The following is a 26,477-nucleotide window of genomic DNA, read 5'->3' as shown; positions in this document are numbered from 1 at the left end:
AAGCGCTGTTTTGCATCTGCTCTACATTTTGTTGTATAGTACTGCAACTTCAACTGGATTTATAAACAGCCAGATGCATCAAGCAAAGAAATAGAGAATAGTTATTTGGGGTTTTTAAGGAATCGCAAATAAGGACTCGCTATTACCTATGCATGATTGAGATTGCGAAAAAAGAAAGAATCGCAAAAAATTGCTAAATACATTAGCGATTCCATGATAATGAATCGCAAATGTGTAAAACCTGTGTTCTCGCAATTTACGATATCGCTATTTGCGATCTCGCTATTTGCGAGATCACAAATTGCGAGATTGCAAATTGCTAGATCGGAAAAACAACAGAGTCGCATTGGGAGCAGGCTGATGACCTCACAACCAGGAAGTCAATCAGCCCATGCTGCTTCCTGTGCACAGAGGAACTGAGAGGCAGAAGCAGAGTGCTGGGGGAGAGAGTAGAAAATCGAAATTGTTGTTTGCTGACAGGTTAAGACAGCCAAAATGTCCCAAAGACCAACAGAAGAGGGTGCAGCGGCCAGGCAGAGAAAATTAAAGTTCAGTGAGAGAGAACTGGAGAACCTCATTGAGGAGGTGACAAACAGCCATGATAAGCTTTTTGGGAAGCTCTCACTGAAAGTTCCTGAAGCTGAAAAAATAAGTATTTGGAACAGGATCAAGAACAAAGTAAATGCTGTGGGGGTGACACACCGCAGCATAGATGATTTAAATAAAAGATGGTACGACCTGCGTAGCCGTGCCAAGGAGCAGATTGCGCAAAGGCTGAAGGAGGCTAAGGTGACCGGAGGAGGAACCTCAACAGTCCCAGACAACACAGCCCTGGAGAACCTGGTTGAGGGCACTATCCAGCCTGAAGCAGTGGTGGGAGTAACGCAGCTGGATACATCTGGGGCGGCCAGTAGCACACAAGGTAAGATGCATGAAAATCAACATATGAATGTACATACTAATTGTGTCCAATCAGTAGTTAACAACCAAAATCACTGAAAATAAATCCAGTCCACATTTCACATAGGGACCCAAATGCATTATGGGACCTGTAGGCTGCAGAACTAAATTGCCAGTCATAATACAACATTGTAAGCCCAAATGCTACAATAATGCAGCAAAGTCATTGATGAGAGATAGTGAGAGCTGAAATGTAAAGTAATTTAATGTTCCGCAACTTTAGCAGAAACACAAAATAATTTTGCACTGTTTCACATCACAGATGCAGCAGAAGTAGACACTGATGACGTGAATGTGGAGACAGCACACGGGTCATTGAAGAGGCTGCCGTGTCGAAACCTGTGACACCACCAACCCAACCCAAGGCACCGACAAAACGCAGGGCCACAGTCACACCACTGCAGCCAATGGAGACAGATCAGGAACATGAAACTGATCCTGAGACAAGCCGTCCAAGTGTGAGCCCCACAACTACACCTCAGGCACATATCCGGATGAGTAGGAGACGCAGGCCAAGGACCCTTTTCGGGGCACAGGAGGCAGGAACTCCCAATGTGTGGGGTGGCGTGGAGTCACAGATGTTGCTGGTGCAGCGCCTGCACCAAAAGGCATATGGGAGTCATTAACCTGCAGATGACAAAAATGAACAAGAACATATCAGTCATGGCCGAGAGTGTGAGGGAACTGACTACAGCAGTTGTGGAGGCAAACAGACAGTCAAACGACACACTGCAGGAGGTGGGTCTTGTTACGATGGAGGGACACAACACACAGAGGAGGAGGCATCACCAGTTTCTGACGTGCATGGCTGGCTATAACAGGTCTAACAACAAGATATGCAACAGCATTGCACTGCTGTCACGTAGGTCGGTGGAAATGCAAATAGATATGGGCCATTGTTGTGGGGATGTGTCCAAAGCAATTGGCCAAATGACCACTGCCGTTGAACTGATGCAGTCTTGTACTGGTGAGCACGGCAATGTTACAGGGGAAGAGGATAGTGAGGCATCCAGCCTTAGCAGCCTCTCTGCACAAGTCAGCACTGTCAGGAGGTGCAGTACCCATAGACCAACACCTCCCGCTGCACCCCGGAGTGATGATGCAGATGCAGGTGAAAGACGTTTGGGTGTGAGAGGGAGGAAACGCTAAACAAAATTAGATTACTGGAATTTACAATGGTGAAGTAACCATGTTCAAGACATTCTTTGAGACTGAGTATCAAGTCCTTTGTGTGTCTCATTTGTCCTTTAGTGCATGCAGTTAATGTGCTAATGGCCACCAGCTATGTTCAAATAAACACCCCTACTGCTTCACGTGATAATAAATACATTTCCTTTCCTGAAATTAAGTGTTGTGTCTCATCATTACATACAGGTAATCAAAGGAAGAGTGACCATAAAGGTAAAGTATATAAAGGAGGTGGGTGTCGCACGTGAAGTCTGAGGCCAGTTGTAAGTGGTCCGGTGGTAAGACCAATTTCAAGAAAAAATACACTGTTTTTTCAGGAAACCCTCACTCACCCTAGTGGTGACATGCTTCATCATCGGGTCCACCGGGAGAGATCGAATACCTCCCCGGTGTGCTGCGACGCCAGGAGACTGCGGAGCAGGTTTTTATGTGAAGATGAAGTGTGAAAAAATGCTGAGGTTTAAAAATGTCAGAGGTTGTACCAAAAAAACTTTATTCACTGGTCAACCTGACATATTAAAAACAAGATATGTGAAGGGAAACTAGCCAATTACTTTATACTGGTGTTTACCCTGTGGAGAAGGTCAACATGTTTCTGCCCGTTTTATGTGTTACTTTACTGGGCTTTCATCAGGACCGGTAAGCGAGTGTGCCAATGACAGGAGGGGCACGCTAAGGCCCGCCCTGCCAATGGTCGTGAAAGTTAAAAATAGCACTATGTGTAAAAATGGTGCAAAAGAAAGAATAACAAACTCATAAGTAGTGGGGTTTTACCTCTTTTGCGAGGAACCTAGGAGTCTGTAGGAAGGAAAATGACAAACAGACAAATACAAACATAAACACATAGATATCAAATCAATGATTTGTGCATATGTACAGTGGCCATAAAGAGTGACTTTGTGGCATGACACGTGCTTGCATACCTATCAAGGGCCGTGGCCGGTATGCCTGGGTTGCGTAGTTGAAGTCATGCCGAAATCCAAAGTGGAGGGGCCTCAACTAACGCTGATTAAATGTATTCAGCGCGGACTGTTGCATATGTGTGGTATAGCAACAGTGGCTAAACAGACAGACTTGTCATGTCTAAGTCTATTTGTGAGGAAGTACAAGAAATATCATACTACCTATGGTGGGGTGTCAGGGAATGAACCCCGAAGGAAAACAACGTTGGAGCAGTGTTCCGGTGCAAAGCGCCGTGACACTGCTGGCCGTGGTATATAAATTACCCAAGCACACAACACTAAGTACAAGGTATAGGAAAAATGTCCTCACTTGTAAGGAAATAGATCCACGCCCCATAGAACACAGGAGGGGGGTGGGAGCGACAATGGCACACCCTGGAAGTAAGGGGGAGAGAGAAACAAATACACACAAAGGAGGTTTTTAGAACTGGCAGAGTCCCATTCATACAACTTATCTGGTTAGAATGATGTCTCCAAAGTAAGGTCTCTTACGCCCGCAACGCTCAGCACCTGCTCGGCACCTAGCTGCACCCTCGCTGGATCTCGTGGATCCATAGCGACGGGCGAACGAGGTGTTTATGGGGCGGTGGCTGCGCGCGGGCCAATCGGACGCCTTAGATGAAAGCGAGGCTTGGAACCCAAAGCCGTTAAGCCTATGAGGGACGAAGAGAGGTGCTCGCGTGGTCTCGCGAGAGGTTGTGAAAGCGAGGCTTGCATTGAGACGCAAGCCTCGGTCCTGGGAAGGGCGGGGTCCGCCCTTGTATACTCCTCCCCGGGATGTTGACTAGGTGCTCACGAGATCACGTGAGAGATAGACTGTGATGACAACGAGGCTTGCAACTCAAGCTATAATGAGACGCAAGCCTGGATATACGGAGTGGGTGGTGTTGGTAATATGCGGGAAAGCGCTATGTCCAGCATATGTTACTCAGTATAGATGGAGACATAAATGAACAGCATAAGGGTGGGAACACTAATCAGAATAACTGATACAGGATGTTAACATGGGAATATGTTAATGAATGAATCTTAATAGCAGCGCTGGTGTGAATAAATCACTCAACACGTATGGTTGTGGTATTTGTATTCAAGATGGGAAGGCATAAGAGAACTCAGGATAGTTCTAGTGTTTTAGGACGCTGGTCCACGGAATTTGGTCATTTAGCCCATTAATATGTGTGCTGAGTCGATAGACCCAGCGCTGTTCTTTTTCAAACAATATGTTTTCTTTGTTTTTTACACAGTTGACCTGTTCGATCACTGTCCAGGTCATGTCATTCGGAGTATGATTGGCTTGCAGGAAGTGCTCGCTGAGTTTTGTAGTGATTTTTTTGCATCGAATGTTGCTACGGTGTTCCCCGATGCGTGTTTTAACTTTCCTGGTGGTCATCCCCACGTAACGTTTCGCTCAGGGGCAGGTGATCAAGTAAATCACGTTTGTTGAGTTGCAGTTTGTGTGGGATTTTTGTGTCCACATTTTTTCCGGTTCCAAGTTGAGTTCTTTGGAATGAGTGGTCAGATGACAGACACTGCAGTCTGTGCATGGAAAATGACCCGTAACTGGGGGTAGGTGCCAAGCATCAGTGATAGACCTGATTGTTGTGTTTGCACTGGGGGCTGTGAGTGGTCTGGTATGCACCAAAGCATCTTTAATACTCCTGCCTTTCTTAAACGAAAAAAGGGTTTTTTCCCAGTTACTGAAATTGCTGCTGATAGTTCTCCAATTTTTGTTGATGGATTTTTTCACTGTGTCTGAAAGGGTGCTGTAGGTGGTTACACACGTGAGTGGTGTTTCCGTGGTTGTCCTTATATTGTCCTCTAGTAGTGCCTCTCGGGGTTGATTTCGTGCTCTGGTTTGGCCTTTTTTCAGTACTCCTTTGGGATACCCTCTTTGTGTTAGTTTGTCTGTTAGATCCTTGGCCTGTTCCTTGTAGTCGTTAATATTACTACAATTCCTTCTCAGCCGTAGGAATTGGCCCTAGGGCAAGTTTTCCCTCAAAGGTCTTGGATGGAAACTCCTGAAGTCGAGAAGGTTGTTTTTCGCCGTTGGTTTGTGGTGAGTCACAGTTGTGAGAGAGGTGCCCTCTATTTTAATTACCACATCAAGGAAAATGAACGATTCCCTACTGAAGTTATTAGTAAACTTCAAGAAGGGATCCAGAGTATTGACCCACTCTAGGAACTGCAAAAGACTGGCTTCCGTCCCTGTCCATAGTAAAAGAATATCATCAATATACCTCCTCCATAATCCTATGGAGGAGGCAAAGGGGTTGGTAGGTGGTAGGATATGTTTTGTTTCGAAATCATAAACATACAACCCCGCTACGCTAGGAGCGAAAGTACTCCCCATAGAGGTCCCTGTGCATTGTAGATACAATTGGCCCTTATACTCAAAATAATTTTCTTTGAGTGCCATTCGTGCACATTTCAGGATGAATTCTTTGGGGGTGGTGTATTCCCAATTTTCTTTGTCTAATGCTTCCCCTAGTACCCGTAGTGTGTCTTCCTGTGGGATACTAGTGTACAGACTCTCTATGTCCATTGTTACCAATATTACTGAGTTTTCTGGTAGAGTGGTATCGTTCAGTAATTTGAGTAAGCTCTTGGTATCTTTTAAGTAGGTTCTGGAGTTCTGTACTAGTGGTTTCAAGTAATGGTCACAAAAGGTGGATAAGGGTTCCAGAACTGACCCGATCCCTGATACTATTGGTCTACCTGGAGGTGGGTCCACATTTTTATGCGTTTTAGGCAGGGTGTAAAAGTAGGGTATGGTTTGTCCCCCTGCCATAAGGAATGCTGCTTCATGCGGGGAGATGTGACCCTCAGTCTCTGCTTCCTGTACTAAGGCTCGAATGCGTTCCTTCATTTCTGTGGTAGGGTCTGTGTTGAGGAGCAAGTAGTTTGTTCTGTTGTTCAGGAGTGTCATGCAGGCCTTATCATATTCAGTGGTGTCCTGGATCACTATCCCTCCGCCCTTATCGGCGGGTTTTATGGTTATTTCTTTGTTGTTTCTCAGGTTGTCCAAGGCCTTGTGTTCTGCAGTGGAAAAATTGTGGAATCGTTTGGGGTCTTCGCAATTTTCCAGGTCTTTTATAACTGCCTGTTCAAAGGCAGTAAGTGCTGCAGGGATCGTATGCGGAGGTGGCATAAACGTGGATTTGAGTCTGAAATTCGTGTCAAACTCCTGTTCTTCTGTCAAGGGCTGGTCCTTAGATTCAAAAAAGGCTTTTAATTTTAATTTCCGAAAAAACTGTGAAAGTTCACAGTGTAGGAGGAATTTGTCAGGACGACAAGTAGGGACAAATCCCAGGCCTTTTTCCAAGACTTTTGTTTCTTCTGGAGTTAAGACTTTGTTAGAGAGGTTGGTGACCAGGCTTACACTGCCCTGGTGCTGGCTGTCGCCGTTCTGCTGCGGGTGTGTTTCCCCACTGCATCCTCGTCTTCCCAGGTCACTTGTGTGTTGCCTCTGTGGCCTCTGTTCCGTCCACGTCCTCTCCCGCCCCTCCCTAAAAAAGGCATCGGTGGGTGATTGAGGGGAAACTGGGGGTGCATGTATGGATTCCAGTTCATCATGGGGAACTGGGGTTGTTGATAAAACATTGGTACAGGACCGTTGTTAGGCTGGCCATAATTCTGCCATCTGGGTTGTTGGTTTGGGAAGTTAAATCTACCCCTTCCTCCTCTCCGTCCCCTTTGTCTTGGACTCTGATTACTCGCTGTACTCCCACTTGAGGAGTTGCTATCTGAGTCGTCCGATTTGCTGGTGTCCTTTTTTGGAACACTGTAGTTTGGATCGGAGTTGGGATATACATTCTCAAATTTGAATTTTTTTAGGTCTTTTTGGAATTTTGTGAGTTTCGCCTGCATTAGGTTATCCTTGTACTCCGTGAGATCTTTATTAATTTCGTCCAACTTTTTTTTATAACCCGTTATTGTAGCTTTATATTGGGCTTCTGTTTGTTGGATTTCAATTAGCAGAGTTTCGGATAGGCGTAGTGCTGTCTTAATAATGAGTACCAGCCAGTCTCTGGTGCAGTGCCAGGCAATCATGGCCCAATCTCTTCTAAAGGTGGCGTCATTGAGAAAGATCCTCGGGGCATTTGTAACCAGCAGCCCTTTGGGTACTGAATTGGAGGTAAGGTATTGCTTTAGGATTGTTCCATGAAGTATGGTTCTTATTCTATCGCGCTTTAGTTCGGTAAGTTGTTCCCATTCTGCTGTATGTGAGATAGCCTGAGATATTGCTGGATTGCTGGATTATGGAGGAGGTATATTGATGATATTCTTTTACTATGGACAGGGACGGAAGCCAGTCTTTTGCAGTTCCTAGAGTGGGTCAATACTCTGGATCCCTTCTTGAGGTTTACTAATAACTTCAGTAGGGAATCGATCATTTTCCTTGATGTGGTAATTAAAATAGAGGGCACCTCTCTCACAACTGTGACTCACCACAAACCAACGGCGAAAAACAACCTCCTCGACTTCAGGAGTTTCCATCCAAGACCTTTAAGGGAAAACTTGCCCTACGGCCCATTCCTACGGCTGAGAAGGAACTGTAGTAATATTAACGACTACAAGGAACAGGCCAAGGATCTAACAGACAAACTAACACAAAGAGGGTATCCCAAAGGAGTACTGAAAAAAGGCCAAACCAGAGCACGAAATCAACCCCGAGAGGCACTACTAGAGGACAATATAAGGACAACCACGGAAACACCACTCACGTGTGTAACCACCTACAGCACCATTTCAGACACAGTGAAAAAATCCATCAACAAAAATTGGAGAACTATCAGCAGCAATTTCAGTAACTGGGAAAAACCCCTTTTTTCGTTTAAGAAAGGCAGGAGTATTAAAGATGCTTTGGTGCATACCAGACCACTCACAGCCCCCAGTGCAAACACAACAATCAGGTCTATCACTGATGCTTGGCACCTACCCCCAGTTACGGGTCATTTTCCATGCACAGACTGCAGTGTCTGTCATCTGACCACTCATTCCAAAGAACTCAACTTGGAACCGGGAAAAATGTGGACACAAAAATCCCACACAAACTGCAACTCAACAAACGTGATTTACTTGATCACCTGCCCCTGCGCGAAACGTTACGTGGGGATGATCACCAGGAAAGTTAAAACACGCATCGGGGAATACCGTAGCAACATTCGATGCAAAAAAATCACTACAAAACTCAGCGAGCACTTCCTGCAAGCCAATCATACTCTGAATGACATGACCTGGATAGTGATCGAACAGGTCAACTGTGTAAAAAACAAAGAAAACATATTGTTTGAAAAAGAACAGCGCTGGGTCTATCGACTCAGCACACATATTAATGGGCTAAATTACCAAATTCCGTGGACCAGCGTCCTAAAACACTAGAACTATCCTGAGTTCTCTTATGCCTTCCCATCTTGAATACAAATACCACAACCATACGTGTTGAGTGATTTATTCACACCAGCGCTGCTATTAAGATTCATTCATTAACATATTCCCATGTTAACATCCTGTATCAGTTATTCTGATCAGTGTTCCCACCCTTATGCTGTTCATTTATGTCTCCATCTATACTGAGTAACATATGCTGGACATAGCGCTTTCCCGCATATTACCAACACCACCCACTCCGTATATCCAGGCTTGCGTCTCATTATAGCTTGAGTTGCAAGCCTCGTTGTCATCACAGTCTATCTCTCACGTGATCTCGTGAGCACCTAGTCAACATCCCGGGGAGGAGTATACAAGGGCGGACCCCGCCCTTCCCAGGACCGAGGCTTGCGTCTCAATGCAAGCCTCGCTTTCACGACCTCTCGCGATACCACGCGAGCACCTCTCTTCGTCCCTCATAGGCTTAACGGCTTTGGGTTCCAAGCCTCGCTTTCATCTAAGGTGTCCGATTGGCCCGCGCGCAGCCACCGCCCCATAAACACCTCATTCGCCCGTCGCTATGGATCCACGAGATCCAGCGAGGGTGCAGCTAGGTGCCGAGCGGGTGCTGAGCGTCGCGGGCATAAGAGACCTTACTTTGGAGACATCATTCTAACCAGATAAGTTGTATGAATGGGACTCTGCCAGTTCTAAAAACCTCCTTTGTGTGTATTTGTTTCTCTCTCCCCCTTACTTCCAGGGTGTGCCACTGTCGCTCCCACCCCCCTCCTGTGTTCTATGGGTTGTGGATCTATTTCCTTACAAGTGAGGACATTTTTCCTATACCTTGTACTTAGTGTTGTGTGCTTGGGTAATTTATATACCACGGCCAGCAGTGTCACGGCGCTTTGCACCGGAACACTGCTCCAACGTTGTTTTCCTTCGGGGTTCATTCCCTGACACCCCACCATAGGTAGTATGATATTTCTTGTACTTCCTCACAAATAGACTTAGACATGACAAGTCTGTCTGTTTAGCCACTGTTGCTATACCACACATATGCAACAGTCCGCGCTGAATAGATTTAATCAGCGTTAGTTGAGGCCCCTCCACTTTGGATTTCGGCATGACTTCAACTACGCAACCCAGGCATACCAGCCACGGCCCTTGATAGGTATGCAAGCACGTGTCATGCCACAAAGTAATTTTTTTTTTTTTTTTTTTTTTTTTTGGAAAACCTTTATTAGACATCATAGGCAAACAAATACGGGCCTACAACCCACCGGCCGGCCTCGAAATCGTTTAAAGCACATCAGCAAGCAATTGGGCAACTCAGCAGCATATCGAGCAGAACGCGATTAATCCAAGTTACACTGTAATTAGGTGTGCCGCCGAGAGGTAGGAGAAGTGAAGGTTTAATTTTAAAAATCTTGAAAAAGGTCCAGAGTAATAGGAGCCAAGAAGGATCAGAGTCCAAACAATCCGTACCAGGACCGAAATGGGCATCATTATGCAGGAGCATCAGCGAGCGTTATCTATTAAACAAGAGGCTGGTGGCGAATAAAACAGGAGAGAAAGCGATCAAACATCATATGCACCCCAGCCACTACCCACATCGTGCCAATCCACCCCTTGACCCAGGGAAATAAGACGAAGAAAGAGTAGAAGAGGAAGAAGAAAAATAAGGCCCATAGTAACTGAACGATCGAAGAAAAAATACCCCCCCACCCTACACGCATGCGAAGGCTACGGCCTACCCCCCCCCCTAAGCAGTGTGTCTGTCGCCCCAAGAATACCCGAAATTCAGAAGCAAGAGAAAGAAGGAAAAGAAATCACATAAGACCGGAGGAGGGCCAAATAAGTGTTCAAAACAAACAGCATTGTTACCCTCGGCTACCCATCCCCGGACCCCGACCCAGTACCTGACCAACATTTAACTCCCAAAATGTCCATTACTGTCCCAGCAAAGCAAACAACCGGATACAGCCGAAAGAGAGAAACATCCTCATCATTGTCCCCTTCGATCCAGCATGTCGACAGAGTCCAGATCTAGAACAGCCATCGTTGATGGAGAAGGCGAAGGTGAGGTCCACTGCAGCGCACGGTGCCAGCCACCAAAATCACCCCGCCACAGAGCCAGGCGGTGAATGCCCATCCAGAAAGGGGCAACGCACAACCGCAATGCTTGAAGGGCAGCCGACAAAAACAGCATTTGCAACTCTAGGATGGACCGGTGGGACCCGCGAGGAAGCCCCGAAGCAGTCGTGAGGCAAGGCGCCCAGACACAAGTCCCCAGTGTCCGCCAAGGACCAAGATCTCCATACATCCCTGCAACAGAACTGGGTAGCTCGGCAGCAACGACATCACTCTCATCCAGCCCCATCAAGTCCGTCTGAGCAGGGTGGCAGTCACAGACAAGCACAGGATGTGGCGAGGTGTACAGCACAGGGGGTTCGACATGTCCATCCGAGGGCTCTGCATTAACAGAGAAATCCGGTTGGCATTGCAGGTCCAGGACCATGTCACGCACAGCTACACGGAGGTCTGTCAGGGCATGCATAACATCAGCAAGGCTGAGAGATGCCGCAGGATGAGAGGGAGCTGCCGTCCCATACACCCCGGGCGCAGGATCACGTCGTAACCCTCGAGACTGGTCGCCTTCGGCCATCGCTGCAGCCGCCCACCAGTAGCTGGTCCCCAAATTTCGCCACTCCGGGAAACCCAGTAGCGAGACGGTACCCTTCGCTCGGCCCCCGGCGTCAGTACAGCACAATCCGCTGGGAGCACGCCAAATGGCCGCCGAGCGCCCAGATCAAAATGGCTCCCGGTGCAGCTCTGGGGAACAAGAAGATGTCCGAAGCCGTCCACTGGCCGAGGAGAGGGTGAAGTCTATCCTCCACGGTGATAGAACGAGTCTGGCGCAAAGGCGTGCAAGACAGGGCGGCACGCTGCAGCAGGGAAAGCAATGCGGTGATAGATCTCCGTCAGCCGACCCCATCCTGCTACAATGTCGGCCGTGGATACAACTTGGGGCGGCAGCCTCCGGAGAACAAAGACCCGGCCTCAGCACTGCAACACTGTAGCAGAGACCGGGACACCTCGCCGTCTCTGCTACCAGGATCACGCCGGGGAGCACACCGCTGGACACAGGAGCGCCTCACGGATCCAGGACGCCGACAAGTGGGCAGGATAACGTGCAGGATGATCGACGTTTCGGGAGATGAACGAGAGGGTCGGCGGAGCCGAGGGATCAGGCGGCCATCATGGTCGCGGGCTAGGCTCCTCCCCTCCACAAAGTCATTCTTTATGGCCACTGTACATATGCACAAATCATTGATTTGATATCTATGTGTTTATGTTTGTATTTGTCTGTTTGTCATTTTCCTTCCTACAGACTCCTAGGTTCCTCGCAAAAGAGGTAAAACCCCACTACTTATGAGTTTGTTATTCTTTCTTTTGCACCATTTTTACACATAGTGCTATTTTTAACTTTCACGACCATTGGCAGGGCGGGCCTTAGCGTGCCACTCCTGTCATTGGCACACTCGCTTACCGGTCCTGATGAAAGCCCAGTAAAGTAACACATAAAACGGGCAGAAACATGTTGACCTTCTCCACAGGGTAAACACCAGTATAAAGTAATTGGCTAGTTTCCCTTCACATATCTTGTTTTTAATATGTCAGGTTGACCAGTGAATAAAGTTTTTTTGGTACAACCTCTGACATTTTTAAACCTCAGTATTTTTTCACACTTCATCTTCACATAAAAACCTACTCCGCAGTCTCCTGGCGTCGCAGCACACCGGGGAGGTATTCGATCTCTCCCGGTGGACCCGATGATGAAGCATGTCACCACTAGGGTGAGTGAGGGTTTCCTCAAAAAACAGTGTATTTTTTCTTGAAATTGGTCTTACCACCGGACCACTTACAACTGGCCTCAGACTTCACGTGCGACACCCACCTCCTTTATATACTTTACCTTTATGGTCACTCTTCCTTTGATTACCTGTATATTGTTTGGGGACTAGGAGTGCCCTAGAACCCTCTCTCTCCTTTTGTTGATATACATTTAGCTGCGCACAGCAGTGAGAGATTTTTTCTTGTTCACACAAAGTTTCTTTGACAAAATATAAATTCCTTGTATTTTGTATTGATAATGGCAGCAAATTTGGGACTCACTTTCTCTACGGAGGAGATTGACGAACTTTTGGCAGATCCTAATATGTTTGCTGATCCAGCAATATCTCAGGCTATCTCACATACAGCAGAATGGGAACAACTTACCGAACTAAAGCGCGATAGAATAAGAACCATACTTCATGGAACAATCCTAAAGCAATACCTTACCTCCAATTCAGTACCCAAAGGGCTGCTGGTTACAAATGCCCCGAGGATCTTTCTCAATGACGCCACCTTTAGAAGAGATTGGGCCATGATTGCCTGGCACTGCACCAGAGACTGGCTGGTACTCATTATTAAGACAGCACTACGCCTATCCGAAACTCTGCTAATTGAAATCCAACAAACAGAAGCCCAATATAAAGCTACAATAACGGGTTATAAAAAAAAGTTGGACGAAATTAATAAAGATCTCACGGAGTACAAGGATAACCTAATGCAGGCGAAACTCACAAAATTCTAAAAAGACCTCAAAAAATTCAAATTTGAGAATGTATATCCCTACTCCGATCCAAACTACAGTGTTCCAAAAAAGGACACCAGCAAATCGGACGACTCAGATAGCAACTCCTCAAGTGGGAGTACAGCGAGTTATCAGAGTCCAAGACAAAGGGGACGGAGAGGAGGAAGGGGTAGATTTAACTTCCCAAACCAACAACCCAGATGGCAGAATTATGGCCAGCCTAACAACGGCCCTGTACCAATGTTTTATCAACAACCCCAGTTCCCCATGATAAACTGGAATCCGTACATGCACCCCCAGTTTCCCCTCAATCACCCACCGATGCCTTTTTTAGGGAGGGGCGGGAGAGGACGTGGACGGAACAGAGGCAACAGAGGCAACACACAAGTGACCTGGGAAGACGAGGATGCAGTGGGGAAACACACCCGCAGCAGAACGGCGACAGCCAGCACCAGCGCAGTGTAAGCCTGGTCACCAACCTCTCTAACAAAGTCTTAACTCCAGAAGAAACAAAAGTCTTGGAAAAAGGCCTGGGATTTGTCCCTACTTGTCGTCCTGACAAATTCCTCCTACACTGTGAACTTTCACAATTTTTTCGGAAATAAAAATTAAAAGCCTTTTTTGAATCTAAGGACCAGCCCTTGACAGAAGAACAGGAGTTTGACACGAATTTCAGACTCAAATCCACGTTTATGCCACCTCCGCATACGATCCGAGCAGCAATTACTGCCTTTGAACAGGCAGTTATAAAAGACCTGGAAAATTGCGAAGACCCCAAACGATTCCACAACTTTTCCGCTGCAGAACACAAGGCCTTGGACAACCTGAGAAACAACAAAGAAATAACCATAAAACCCGCCGATAAGGGCGGAGGGATAGTGATCCAGGACACCACTGAATATGATAAGGCCTGCATGACACTCCTGAACAACAGAACAAACTACTTGCTCCTCAACACAGACCCTACCACAGAAATGAAGGAACGCATTCGAGCCTTAGTACAGGAAGCAGAGACTGAGGGTCACATCTCCCCGCATGAAGCAGCATTCCTTATGGCAGGGGGACAAACCATACCCTACTTTTACACCCTGCCTAAAACGCATAAAAATGTGGACCCACCTCCAGGTAGACCAATAGTATCAGGGGATGTATGACGTTAGCACGCATACTTTTACCACGCATGCCATTACAACGCGGTATTTACAACGAATACCGTTACAACGCATAGCGCTTAGAGGTGCTGGATAGTGGTAAGTATAATTTTATATTCCAACTCCAGTCCCCGTGGACACTAGGGAAGGTGTTGGATATAAAATTATACTTATTCCCTATCCTAGAGCGCCCCCCAGCGCAATGCGTTGTAATGGTATGCGTGGTAATGCCTGCGTTGTAGTGGTAGTGCGTTGTAAAAACTTCGTTTTAACAGTTGTATACCGTATCAGGGATCGGGTCAGTTCTGGAACCCTTATCCACCTTTTGTGACCATTACTTGAAACCACTAGTACAGAACTCCAGAACCTACTTAAAAGATACCAAGAGCTTACTCAAATTACTGAACGATACCACTCTACCAGAAAACTCAGTAATATTGGTAACAATGGACATAGAGAGTCTGTACACTAGTATCCCACAGGAAGACACACTACGGGTTCTAGGGGAAGCATTAGACAAAGAAAATTGGGAATACACCACCCCCAAAGAATTCATCCTGAAATGTGCACGAATGGCACTCAAAGAAAATTATTTTGAGTATAAGGGCCAATTGTATCTACAATGCACAGGGACCTCTATGGGGAGTACTTTCGCTCCTAGCGTAGCGGGGTTGTATGTTTATGATTTCGAAACAAAACATATCCTACCACCTACCAACCCCTTTGCCTCCTCCATAGGATTATGGAGGAGGTATATTGATGATATTCTTTTACTATGTACAGGGACAGAAGCCAGTCTTTTGCAGTTCCTAGAGTGGGTCAATACTCTGGATCCCTTCTTGAGGTTTACTAATAACTTCAGTAGGGAATCGATCATTTTCCTTGATGTGGTAATTAAAATAGAGGGCAACTCTCTCACAACTGTGACTCACCACAAACCAATGGCGAAAAACAACCTCCTCGACTTCAGGAGTTTCCATCCAAGACCTTTAAGGGAAAACTTGCCCTACGGCCAATTCCTACGGCTGAGAAGGAATTGTAGTAATATTAACGACTACAAGGAACAGGCCAAGGATCTAACAGACAAACTAACACAAATAGGGTATCCCAAAGGAGTACTGAAAAAAGGCCAAACCAGAGCACGAAATCAACCCCGAGAGGCACTACTAGAGGACAAAATAAGGACAACCACGGAAACACCACTCACGTGTGTAACCACCTACAGCACCCTTTCAGACACAGTGAAAAAATCCATCAACAAAAATTGGAGAACTATCAGCAGCAATTTCAGTAACTGGGAAAAACCCCTTTTTTCGTTTAAGAAAGGCAGGAGTATTAAAGATGCTTTGGTGCATACCAGACCACTCACAGCCCCCAGTGCAAACACAACAATCAGGTCTATCACTGATGCTTGGCACCTACCCCCAGTTACGGGTCATTTTCCATGCACAGAATGCAGTGTCTGTCATCTGACCACTCATTCCAAAGAACTCAACTTGGAACCGGGAAAAATGTGGACACAAAAATCCCACACAAACTGCAACTCAACAAACGTGATTTACTTGATCACCTGCCCCTGCCCGAAACGTTACGTGGGGATGACCACCAGGAAAGTTAAAACACGCATCGGGGAACACCGTAGCAACATTCGATGCAAAAAAATCACTACAAAACTCAGCGAGCACTTCATGCAAGCCAATCATACTCCGAATGACATGACCTGGACAGTGATCGAACAGGTCAACTGTGTAAAAAACAAAGAAAACATATTGTTTGAAAAAGAACAGCGCTGGGTCTATCGACTCAGCACACATATTAATGGGCTAAATGACCAAATTCCGTGGACCAGCGTCCTAAAACACTAGAACTATCCTGAGTTCTCTTATGCCTTCCCATCTTGAATACAAATACCACAACCATACGTGTTGAGTGATTTATTCACACCAGCGCTGCTATTAAGATTCATTCATTAACATATTCCCATGTTAACATCCTGTATCAGTTATTCTGATCAGTGTTCCTACCCTTATGCTGTTCATTTATGTCTCCATCTATACTGAGTAACATATGCTGGACATAGTGCTTTCCCGCATATTACCAACACCACCCACTCCGTATATCCAGGCTTGCGTCTCATTATAGCTTGAGTTGCAAGCCTCGTTGTCATCACAGTCTATCTCTCACGTGATCTCGTGAGCACCTAGTCAACATCCCGGGGAGGAGTATACAAGGGCGGACTCCGCCCTTCCCAGGACCGAGGCTTGCATCTCAATGCAAGCCTCGCTTTCACGACCTCTCGCGAGACCACGCGAGCACCTCTCTTCGTCCCTCATAGGCTTAACGGCTTTGGGTTCCAAGCCTCGCTTTCATCTAAGGTGTCCGATTGGCCCGCGCGCAGCCACCGCCCCATAAACACCTCGTTCGCCCGTCGCTATGGATCCACGAGATCCAGCGAGGGTGCAGCTAGGTGCCGAGCGGGTGCTGAGCGTTGCGGGCGTAAGAGACCTTACTTTGGAGACATCATTCTAACCAGATAAGTTGTATGAATGGGACTCTGCCAGTTCTAAAAACCTCCTTTGTGTGTATTTGTTTCTCTCTCCCCCTTACTTACAGGGTGTGCCATTGTCGCTCCCACCCCCCTCCTGTGTTCTATGGGGCGTGGATCTATTTCCTTACAAGTGAGGACATTTTTCCTATACCTTGTACTTAGTGTTGTGTGCTTGGGTAATTTATATACCACGGCCAGCAGTGTCACGGCGCTTTGCACCGGAACACTTCTCCAACGTTGTTTTCCTTCGGGGTTCATTCCCTGACACCCCACCATAGGTAGTATGATATTTCTTGTACTTCCTCACAAATAGACTTAGACATGACAAGTCTGTCTGTTTAGCCACTGTTGCTATACCACACATATGCAACAGTCCGCGCTGAATAGATTTAATCAGCGTTAGTTGAGGCCCCTCCACTTTGGATTTCGGCATGACTTCAACTACGCAACCCAGGCATACCGGCCACGGCCCTTGATAGGTATGCAAGCACGTGTCATGCCACAAAGTCACTCTTTATGGCCACTGTACATATGCACAAATCATTGATTTGATATCTATGTGTTTATGTTTGTATTTGTCTGTTTGTCATTTTCCTTCCTACAGACTCCTAGGTTCCTCGCAAAAGAGGTAAAACCCCACTACTTATGAGTTTGTTATTCTTTCTTTTGCACCATTTTTACACATAGTGCTATTTTTAACTTTCACGACCATTGGCAGGGCGGGCCTTAGCGTGCCCCTCCTGTCATTGGCACACTCGCTTACCGGTCCTGATGAAAGCCCAGTAAAGTAACACATAAAACGGGCAGAAACATGTTGACCTTCTCCACAGGGTAAACACCAGTATAAAGCAATTGGCTAGTTTCCCTTCACATATCTTGTTTTTAATATGTCAGGTTGACCAGTGAATAAAGTTTTTTTGGTACAACCTCTGACATTTTTAAACCTCAGCATTTTTTCACACTTCATCTTCACATAAAAACCTGCTCTGCAGTCTCCTGGCGTCGCAGCACACCGGGGAGGTATTCGATCTCTCCCGGTGGACCCGATGATGAAGCATGTCACCACTAGGGTGAGTGAGGGTTTCCTGAAAAAACAGTGTATTTTTTCTTGAAATTGGTCTTACCACCGGACCACTTACAACTGGCCTCAGACTTCACGTGCGACACCCACCTCCTTTATATACTTTACCTTTATGGTCACTCTTCCTTTGATTACCTGTATATTGTTTGGGGACTAAGAGTGCCCTAGAACCCTCTCTCTCCTTTTGTTGATATTCATCATTACATACCTCAGAAATAATGCTGGGTGATGTCTGTACGTTTCCTTTGACCCTCCGCTGAACTGGCCTAATGGGCCCGTCGTGGGTGTGCTGGGGGCTGGTTGTCCTTGGTGTTGGATTCCTCTATGGGGATACCTCTCCTTGTTGCTATATTGTGCAACATTGCACATGCAACCACTATCCTACAGCATGTTTCCGGCCGGTACAGCATTGCCCCTCCAGTTTTATGCAGGATGCGGAAGCGACTTTTGAGCAATCCAAATGCCCGTTCAATGACATTACGTGTCCTGATGTGGGCTGCGTTGTACATCTGGGCTGGCTGGGTTCAAGTATGGAGTCATGATGAAATCCCTCACGGCGTATTCACTGTCACCTACAGGGTATTAAGCAAAGTGTTAGTGTCAGGTATGCATTGCCATTTCATTCTTCAGTGATGAGTATATGTATTTTATTTACCTAGCAGGTGTCCTTCGCCAAATTCGTCCCCGAGCAGACGTGTGTGAATGCCACTATGTCGAAAGATGTATGAATCATGGGTGCTCCCAGGGTATTGCGCTACAATGTCGGTTATGATGTTTTTCGCATTGCACACTGCTTGAACTTATGGAGTGAAACGATTTGCGGTTACGGAAGATATACTCATTTACTGCTGGGGGACATATGGCTACGTGGGTGCAATCTATGCATCCGATCACTTGTGGAAATTGGGCACCTTGGTACAAGTCGAGTTTAGTTTGGGTCAATTCCTGTTGGGTTGTGGGGAAGGTGTTGTGGTTGTGGATCATAGCCATCATGGCGGCCAGGAAGGATTTGAAGAACCGCGAAAGGGAGCTTTGTGATACCCCTCCAGTAAGCATGGGCTGAAAATTCGTTCCGCTCGTGGAATTTGCGGATTTTCGGCGATTTCGCGATCCGCGAATCTCGCGAAATAGCGTTAAAATCCGCGAATCAGCAGGGAGGAATTTTCAGCCAAGCACTTACAGGGCTACAGCAGCAGGTGCAAAAGTTGAAGCTAATTTTTCGTAACCTTTTACAAAAGGGTTACAAAGAAATTAACTTCAACTTGGGCACCTGCTGCTGTAAGCCTGTAAGTGCTTCCTGGCGCCTCTGCCTACTTGCAATTATTCTCTGACCCTGCTCTGACCCTTGAAGCAGGGTCAGAGAATAGTTACAAGTAGGCAATGAGGCGCCTGTCATGAAAATTAAACCTCAACAGGAAGCACTGACAGATAGAAAAACAAGCATTTGCAATGCAATAGGTCTCGCATTAGGAAAGTTTGAGCTATTGGTCCTGTAAATGACAATTTCTTTTATTTATGTGTTGGTTTTGAAAAGAGCTAAATTAATAGCTTTGTCATTTACAATGCCAATAGTTATAACTTTCGCAAATGTGACACCTATAGCATTTGTAATGCAACATGTTTTGTATTTACGTGACTTAGATGTATTGATATTACAAATTACAATGGCTTTTAACTTTTTTAAATAATTAATACTTAAATAAAAGTGATTTTAATTTATAATGGCAATAGCTTAAACTTTTGCAAATAACTTTTGTGAAGATTATGTTCAGTGTATTTTATTGTGACAAAAATCCAAGAACAGAAGTGAAATATTAACATCTTCTTATGACATTTGCAATAAAGCTTGAAACATTGAGAGAACATATTTGAACCAGTTGTTGTTGAATGGTTGCGCAGATTGATGCTGGGGTGGCGCTGAGTGGTGCTGTGGTGGCGCTGAGTGGTGCTGTGGTGATGCTGAGTGGTGCTGTGGTGATGCTGAGTGATACTGGGATGGTGCTGAGTGATGCTGGAGTGGTGCTGAGTGGTGCTGTGGTGGTGATGAGTGATGCTGTGGTGGTGCTGAGTGATGCTGTGGTGGTGCTGTGTGGTGCTGTGGTGGTGCTGAATGATAATGTGGTGGTGCTGAGTGTTGCTGTGGTGGTGCTGAGTGATGCTGTGGTGGCGCTGAGTGGTGCTGTGGTGGTGCTGATTGGTGCTGTGGTGGTGCTGAGTGATGCTGTGGTGGTGCTGATTGATGCTGTGGTGGCGCTGAGTGGTGCTGTGGTGGTGCTGAGTGGTGCTGTGGTGGTGCTGAGTGATGCTGTGGTGGTGCTGAGTGGTGCTGTGGTGGTCCTGAGTGATGCTGTGGTGGTGCTGAGTGATGCTGTAGTGGTGCTGAGTGGTGCTGTGGTGGTGCTGAGTGATAATGTGGTGGTGCTGAGTGATGCTGTGGTGGTGCTGAGTGATGCTGTGGTAGCACTGAGTGGTGCTGTGGTGGTGCTGAGTGGTGCTGTGGTGGTGATGAGTGATAATGTGGTGGTGCTGAGTGATAATGTGGTGGTGCTGAGTGATGCTGGGGTAGCGCTGAGTGATGATGTGGTGATGCAGAGGGCAGAAAGGCACAAAAAGCAGTCTAACAAAGGGCAGAAGGGCAGAAAAGCAAGGGAAAAACGAGTCTAACAGAGGGTAGAAGGGCACATAAAACCAGTCTAACAGAGAACAGAAGGGCAGAAAAACAAGGGAAACATGAGTCTAACAGAGGGCAGAAGGGCACAAAAACGAGTCTAACAGGGGGCAGAAAGGCACAAAAAGGAGTCTAACAGAGGGTAGAAGGGCACAAAAACAAGGGAATAACAGAGGGCAGAAGGGCACAAAAAACGAGCCTAACAGGGGGCAGAAGGGCAGAAAAGCAAGGGAAAAACGAGTCTAACAGAGGTCAGAAGGACAGAAAAACAAGGGAAAAACGAGTCTAACAGAGGGCAGAAGGGCACCAAAAATGAGTGTGACAGGGGGCAGAATGAATCCCGCCTGCGTCTTTGTCCACGAAGATACCACCTTTTTGTGCAATACCTCTACTCAACTGGAGTACTTTTTACTGTCTAATCAGTAAGTGCTCCCTCGTTGGCTAAATGTATAGGGGCAGATTTACAATAACTGGCGCATCCCCAGGGATGCGCCAGTTATTGTGCGCCGCAGCTCCACCACCCATGGTGCGCCGCATTTACAATGCGGCGCACCATGTGGCAAAAACGGCACAGATGCATTATGCATCTGTGCCATAAAAGCAGCGCATTGCTGGAGCTGCGTCGCAAGTGCGACGCAGCTCCAGCATTGCTCTGGGGGGCCCTATCTCCCCAATGCTGCGTCAAGCCTGCAGGGTTTTGACGCAGCATTGGCCTAAAAGTGACTGAGTCAAATCTTGTAGATTTCACACAGCCACAATTTGAGGAGGCGTTCCTGCACAGGAACGCCCTCCCCTGCACCGGAACGCTTCCTGATGGCGCAGGGCTTTACAGCGTGACGCATCTCTCAGATGGCATATGGCCATGTCTGAACTGGGGTGGTGTGGAGTGCAAAAAAACGATGGATTTAGGCCCAGATCTCTGTACTGGGGTGAATGTATGACATTGTTCTGCATTCTGTCCATCAACTGTGGTTTTTGCATTTGTCACCCCGAGTGGGATGGGTATGCTCAGACGTGAGTCTCATGCTCTCCACACCACTGGATTCAAGCAAGCAGGGCTGAAGACGGCTGGAATGCCAGAAACCGGTCCTCGGAAGTTTGTTTCCGGTCCAGGAAAGGCATGGCTTGGCAGTTCGGGATGGACTGTTCCCATGAGGCACAGGATCAGACTGATTTGCATATGACCATGTCTGAAATGGGTTGGTGTGGAGTGCAAAAAAACGATAGATTTAGGCCCATATCTCTGTACTGGGGTGAATGTATGACATTGTTCTGCATTCTGTCCATCAACTGTGGTTTTTGCATTTGTCACCCCGAGTGGGATGGGTATGCTCAGACGTGAGTCTCATGCTCTCCACACCACTGGGATCAAGCAAGCAGGGCTGAAGACGGCTGGAATGCCAGAAACCGGTCCTCGGAAGTTTGTTTCCGGTCCAGGAAAGGCATGGCTTGGCAGTTCGGGATGGACTGTTCCCATGAGGCACAGGATCAGACTGATTTGCATATGACCATGTCTGAAATGGGTTGGTGTGGAGTGCAAAAAAACGATGGATTTAGGCCCATATCTCTGTACTGGGGTGAATGTATGACATTGTTCTGCATTCTGTCCATCAACTGTGGTTTTTGCGCATCTCTCAGATGCGTCACGTTGTTAATACCCAGCACCAAGGCACATCTTTTGTGCTGCCGCTGCGTCACAAAAGTGACGCAACTGCAGTGCAAAAGAGGCGCAAGCGGCTTGTAAATCTGCCCCAAAGTGCTTTTACTACACTGTAGCTGCGTAAAGGGCCAGAAGATGTGTCTCCAGTGACCATGTGTGCCTGTGCCTGTGTTACAGGCACACATGGTCACTGGAGACACATCTTCTGGCTCTTTATGCAGCTGCAGTGTAGTAAAAGCCCTATACATTAACCCAATGAGGGAGCACTTACTGGATTAGCCAGTAGAAAGTACTCCAGGGCAAATCGCAAAAAAATCCGCGATTTCGCAGGAAAATTTGCAAATTCGCAGATTTTTTTTGCGATTTTACGGGGAAATCTGCGAATTCGTGGAACGCGAATTTGCAAATTTCACCCATGCTTACCCTCCAGCTTCTGCCACTACATCCTGGAAACTGCCTGACGCAAGCAGGTGCAGGCAACATTCCACATGGACATGAGTTGGGATGGCATGGGTCCTAAGTGTCTGGCGCTGCATCAGTTGTTCCAATTCATCTATTAAGTAGTGAATCATTGCAGCATTTAGCCTGTACTTAACATATATTTGATCAGCAGTTTGTCCCAACAAAGTGATGCGCAGGCTGAAGATTCTCTCCTGGATTCTCCTTCTGTCCTGGCCTGCTGCTATGATCCTCCTCCTCCTCGCAAACACGTAGAGTGCTGCCATTGTGAAAGGCCACTCTGGGCTCATGGGTCAGTGTGTAAATAGCCTTCTGGTGATTTGCAGCTGAGGATTTTTTTTTTAACACCTGATTGTGATTCCCCTTAATCTGCACTTGCTAAATAACGATTTTTGAGTAAATCGCTATTTGTGATTTTTCATGCATAGTATTGAGCTTTTTTTTTTGATTCATTATTTGCTATCGCATTTATGATTTCTCGCTAATAAGGAATCACAATATCTCTTTTCCCTATTTTAGCGATTCGGTATTTTGCGAGATTGTAATTTTTGGTTGATGCATAGGAAAATGCTAAAAAGCGCTCGAAAATAGCTAATCGCTATTTTTGCGAGCAAATTTTGGTTTGATGCATCTGGCCCATAGTGTTTATAGGCGTTGCAACGCTTCAAATGTTGATCCCTGATACCTGCAGGGCACCTAATGATGAGACACTACACCCCCCAACTCACGTGTCTCTGTGTGAGAATGGCACAGTGTGCTTCAGTGTACAGTGCTCTCAGGTTTTCAGAATTCGCAAGAGTGAAAGCTGATATCGACATCAATAACATAGCAGTGGACATTAGTAAAATCATAAAACAATCACAATGAATGCGTCATTAAGAGAACACCACTACAGCTGCCTAAGGTAGGTTGCTGAATAGCTGATGGAAGCTGTGGAGCACAGCTCAGATTGTAGTGTCATACACCAGTCCATTTGTTAACTATTTATTGTGTCTTATTTTCCACATATGATACCACCCTTGTCCTTCTTTCCTGTTTGTGTACCTCCTGTGTTAGTGGAAGTGGCACCAGGGCGATGCCAAGGGGTTGGAAAAACGATGTACTGTCAACAGCTGGCATCAACAAACTGTACAATACACCTCTTACATACATTCCCTGGTGTAAACATCATATGTTACTCAAACCATGCTTTGTCCCTACTCCCACACAACACCAACGCTCAATCACCCAGGCACTGAAAACACATTCTGCAAAGAATCCAATAACAGCCCTTTTCAACAAGCATCACACTTGTTAGTGAAAGTGCTTACTTAGAACTGCTGCTAAATAGCCCTACTTTGGAACACCTAAAAACTGTCTCTCACTGTTTTCAGTTGAACCCTCTCTAAAAACCAAGATATGAGCCAATTATGCCAAAATCTGCTGGGATAGCTTTGAAAACCGGGACTATCCCGGCAAAATCCGGGACACCTGGTCACTTTATGATATTACAATTCGAGTTAGGATAGTGCAGGGGCGGTAGTCCTGACACTCTCCTGCACTGTGCCTCGGCACATGACTCCTGTTAATGGTGTCTGTTCGCAGGAGGTGAACACCCCTTGTTTATATAGGGGGTGGGGGAGCGGGTGAGAATAGTGCCAGGTCAGTAGTTCTGCCAGCCTGCCGGGTCAGTAGTTCTGCCAGCCTCCTTACACTGGTTGCCTCTGCACAGGAAACCTACTGGCACCTTAAGGTAAAGTGCAATGTTCAACGTGTCCCTGTACATCGCCCAAGTCTAGCATATGAAAGCCTGGACGCTCCTTTAAAACATACAGGGTGATTAAAATAATGATCTTCCAGGCCCGTATACCAGTGGAGACAACATGTAGCTGTCACTATGTGAATAAAATAAGTAAAATACCCTCCCCCACCCTCATATATCTGTCTGGGGCAAGCGCTGACTGTCCTGGGGGCATACAAGCTGCCAGTGCTTAATTTGTAAAATATGAAGTGCAGGTGCTCAAATGTTTGTCAGAGGCCACACCTACTTTTCTCTGGCCCCGCCCACTTCATCCACTGGCTCCACCCACTTACTATATTAATGCCCTGTTTGGGAGCATTATGTAGCGGAGTACCCAGTTTCTTACATTAATTTAGTTTAATAGTGCCTCTCATACCAGTTTACGGTGGCAGAGCACTTTGCATCATTCACACATTGCATAAATACAATCCTATGTGTGTAACTCAGTATCGAGGGAATGTTACATCAGATAGGACTACAAGGTATAGGAGTCACATGTCATACATGATTGTCATTGTAGGCAATATAGTTTAGGAGTTCAAAGTCTGAAAAAGCGCAAATGCAGAATTCAAAACATACCAGCATTGTTAGGGGTTCTCTTCAATAAGAAGTGATTTCTACCCACATTAGACCCTTTTTGCAAGATTAGGATAATGAAAGATTAGCTTAAAAAAAACATATAGCTGTAAATATATAACTTGCCGTTTGCACGCAGGTCTATGATGACAGACAGACTAGTTAATAGCTTGCTGTTCTATGGTAGCATTTTAACTTACAAACTGCAAGTAACAAAAGGATCTTTCAGACAGAAGCAGTAACCCCTTATTAGGCAATACTGGCTCTGAGTCCACTAACTCTCTCTTGTAAAAGGCACCTGTATTGACAGGACTGGAGGAGGTCATGGGGGTTATTAGCACCAAAATCGCTTAAACTGAAAGGACACTTTCTCTCAATTCTAGTGTGTCCCTCCCTCCCTAGTTGATGACTACACCTTGCAATATAACAGCGCTATCGCCACCATTGTTCCTGCCTTCAGTGTGTACTTGGTTTGTGTGTCTCTCTCACCTCACGCCATATCCATTGCTTCAGAAAACCCCAGCCCTGCTTTGCAAATGTTAATGATTGTGTAAGAACATTTGCGAACTCTGCTTGCCTGGCACAGCCCCAACCCCCACTGACAGATTTTATGAGCGTGCCCGGCCTGCCCTGAAAACGAAACTGAATCCTGCCCTGGGCCTGCATCCTGAAGTACTGATTCCAGGCAGTCCGACCCGCAACTGCGCAACAAATAGGCAGTGCACAGACACTACTGGCAACAAAACATGATCGTGCACATGGTGATGATCAAACTAGGGCATCAGAAACACAGGGACAACATTTAAGCAGTAACGTGACCATGATGAACATAAAAAAGTAAATCTGTAGGCCTCTCCTGCACAGGTTTATTAGTTAATTCATGATATGTCTGCAGTGCCGGCCTACGCCACCTATCCAAGGCCCCAATCATCATGTGATAATAATGATAGATAAAAAACTAAGATAACCAATCAACAATGATCATTTTTAAAAAACGTAATCCTGCGCCTGCCTGCGGCCCCCGCCGCCCCCAGGCCCTGCCGCTGCCCTGCCCTCAGTGCCCTGCCTCGCCTCACCTGCCTACGAAGCCCAAGGGGTTAGTTGACAGCTACGGTACTTTTATTGATTTGTGGGCACCGCACTGATAACTTTTAAATCATAAATAGTCTGAATATTATTCCAAGGTTCTCCACGGCCTCGTGTCTTTTTATCACACGTTTATTCGATCCTGGATTTGTGGACAGAAAAAGCACCTTGCCTCGTGAATTATTATAACCCACATTTACTTGGCTATGGACCAAGTCAAAAAACTGCCACGTGTATTTTTTGTCTAAAAAGCCAGGACTGGGACGGGTGCTGCGCGTGACACGGTTCCTTTCAGCCACTTTATGTCATAAATATGATCCCGCCGGCCTGCGCTCTCGGTTAAAAC

Source organism: Lissotriton vulgaris, chromosome 4_1 (genome assembly GCF_964263255.1).
Source record: "Lissotriton vulgaris chromosome 4_1, aLisVul1.2, whole genome shotgun sequence".
Classification (NCBI taxonomy): domain Eukaryota; kingdom Metazoa; phylum Chordata; class Amphibia; order Caudata; family Salamandridae; genus Lissotriton; species Lissotriton vulgaris.
Note: the sequence above shows the minus strand (reverse complement) of the source record.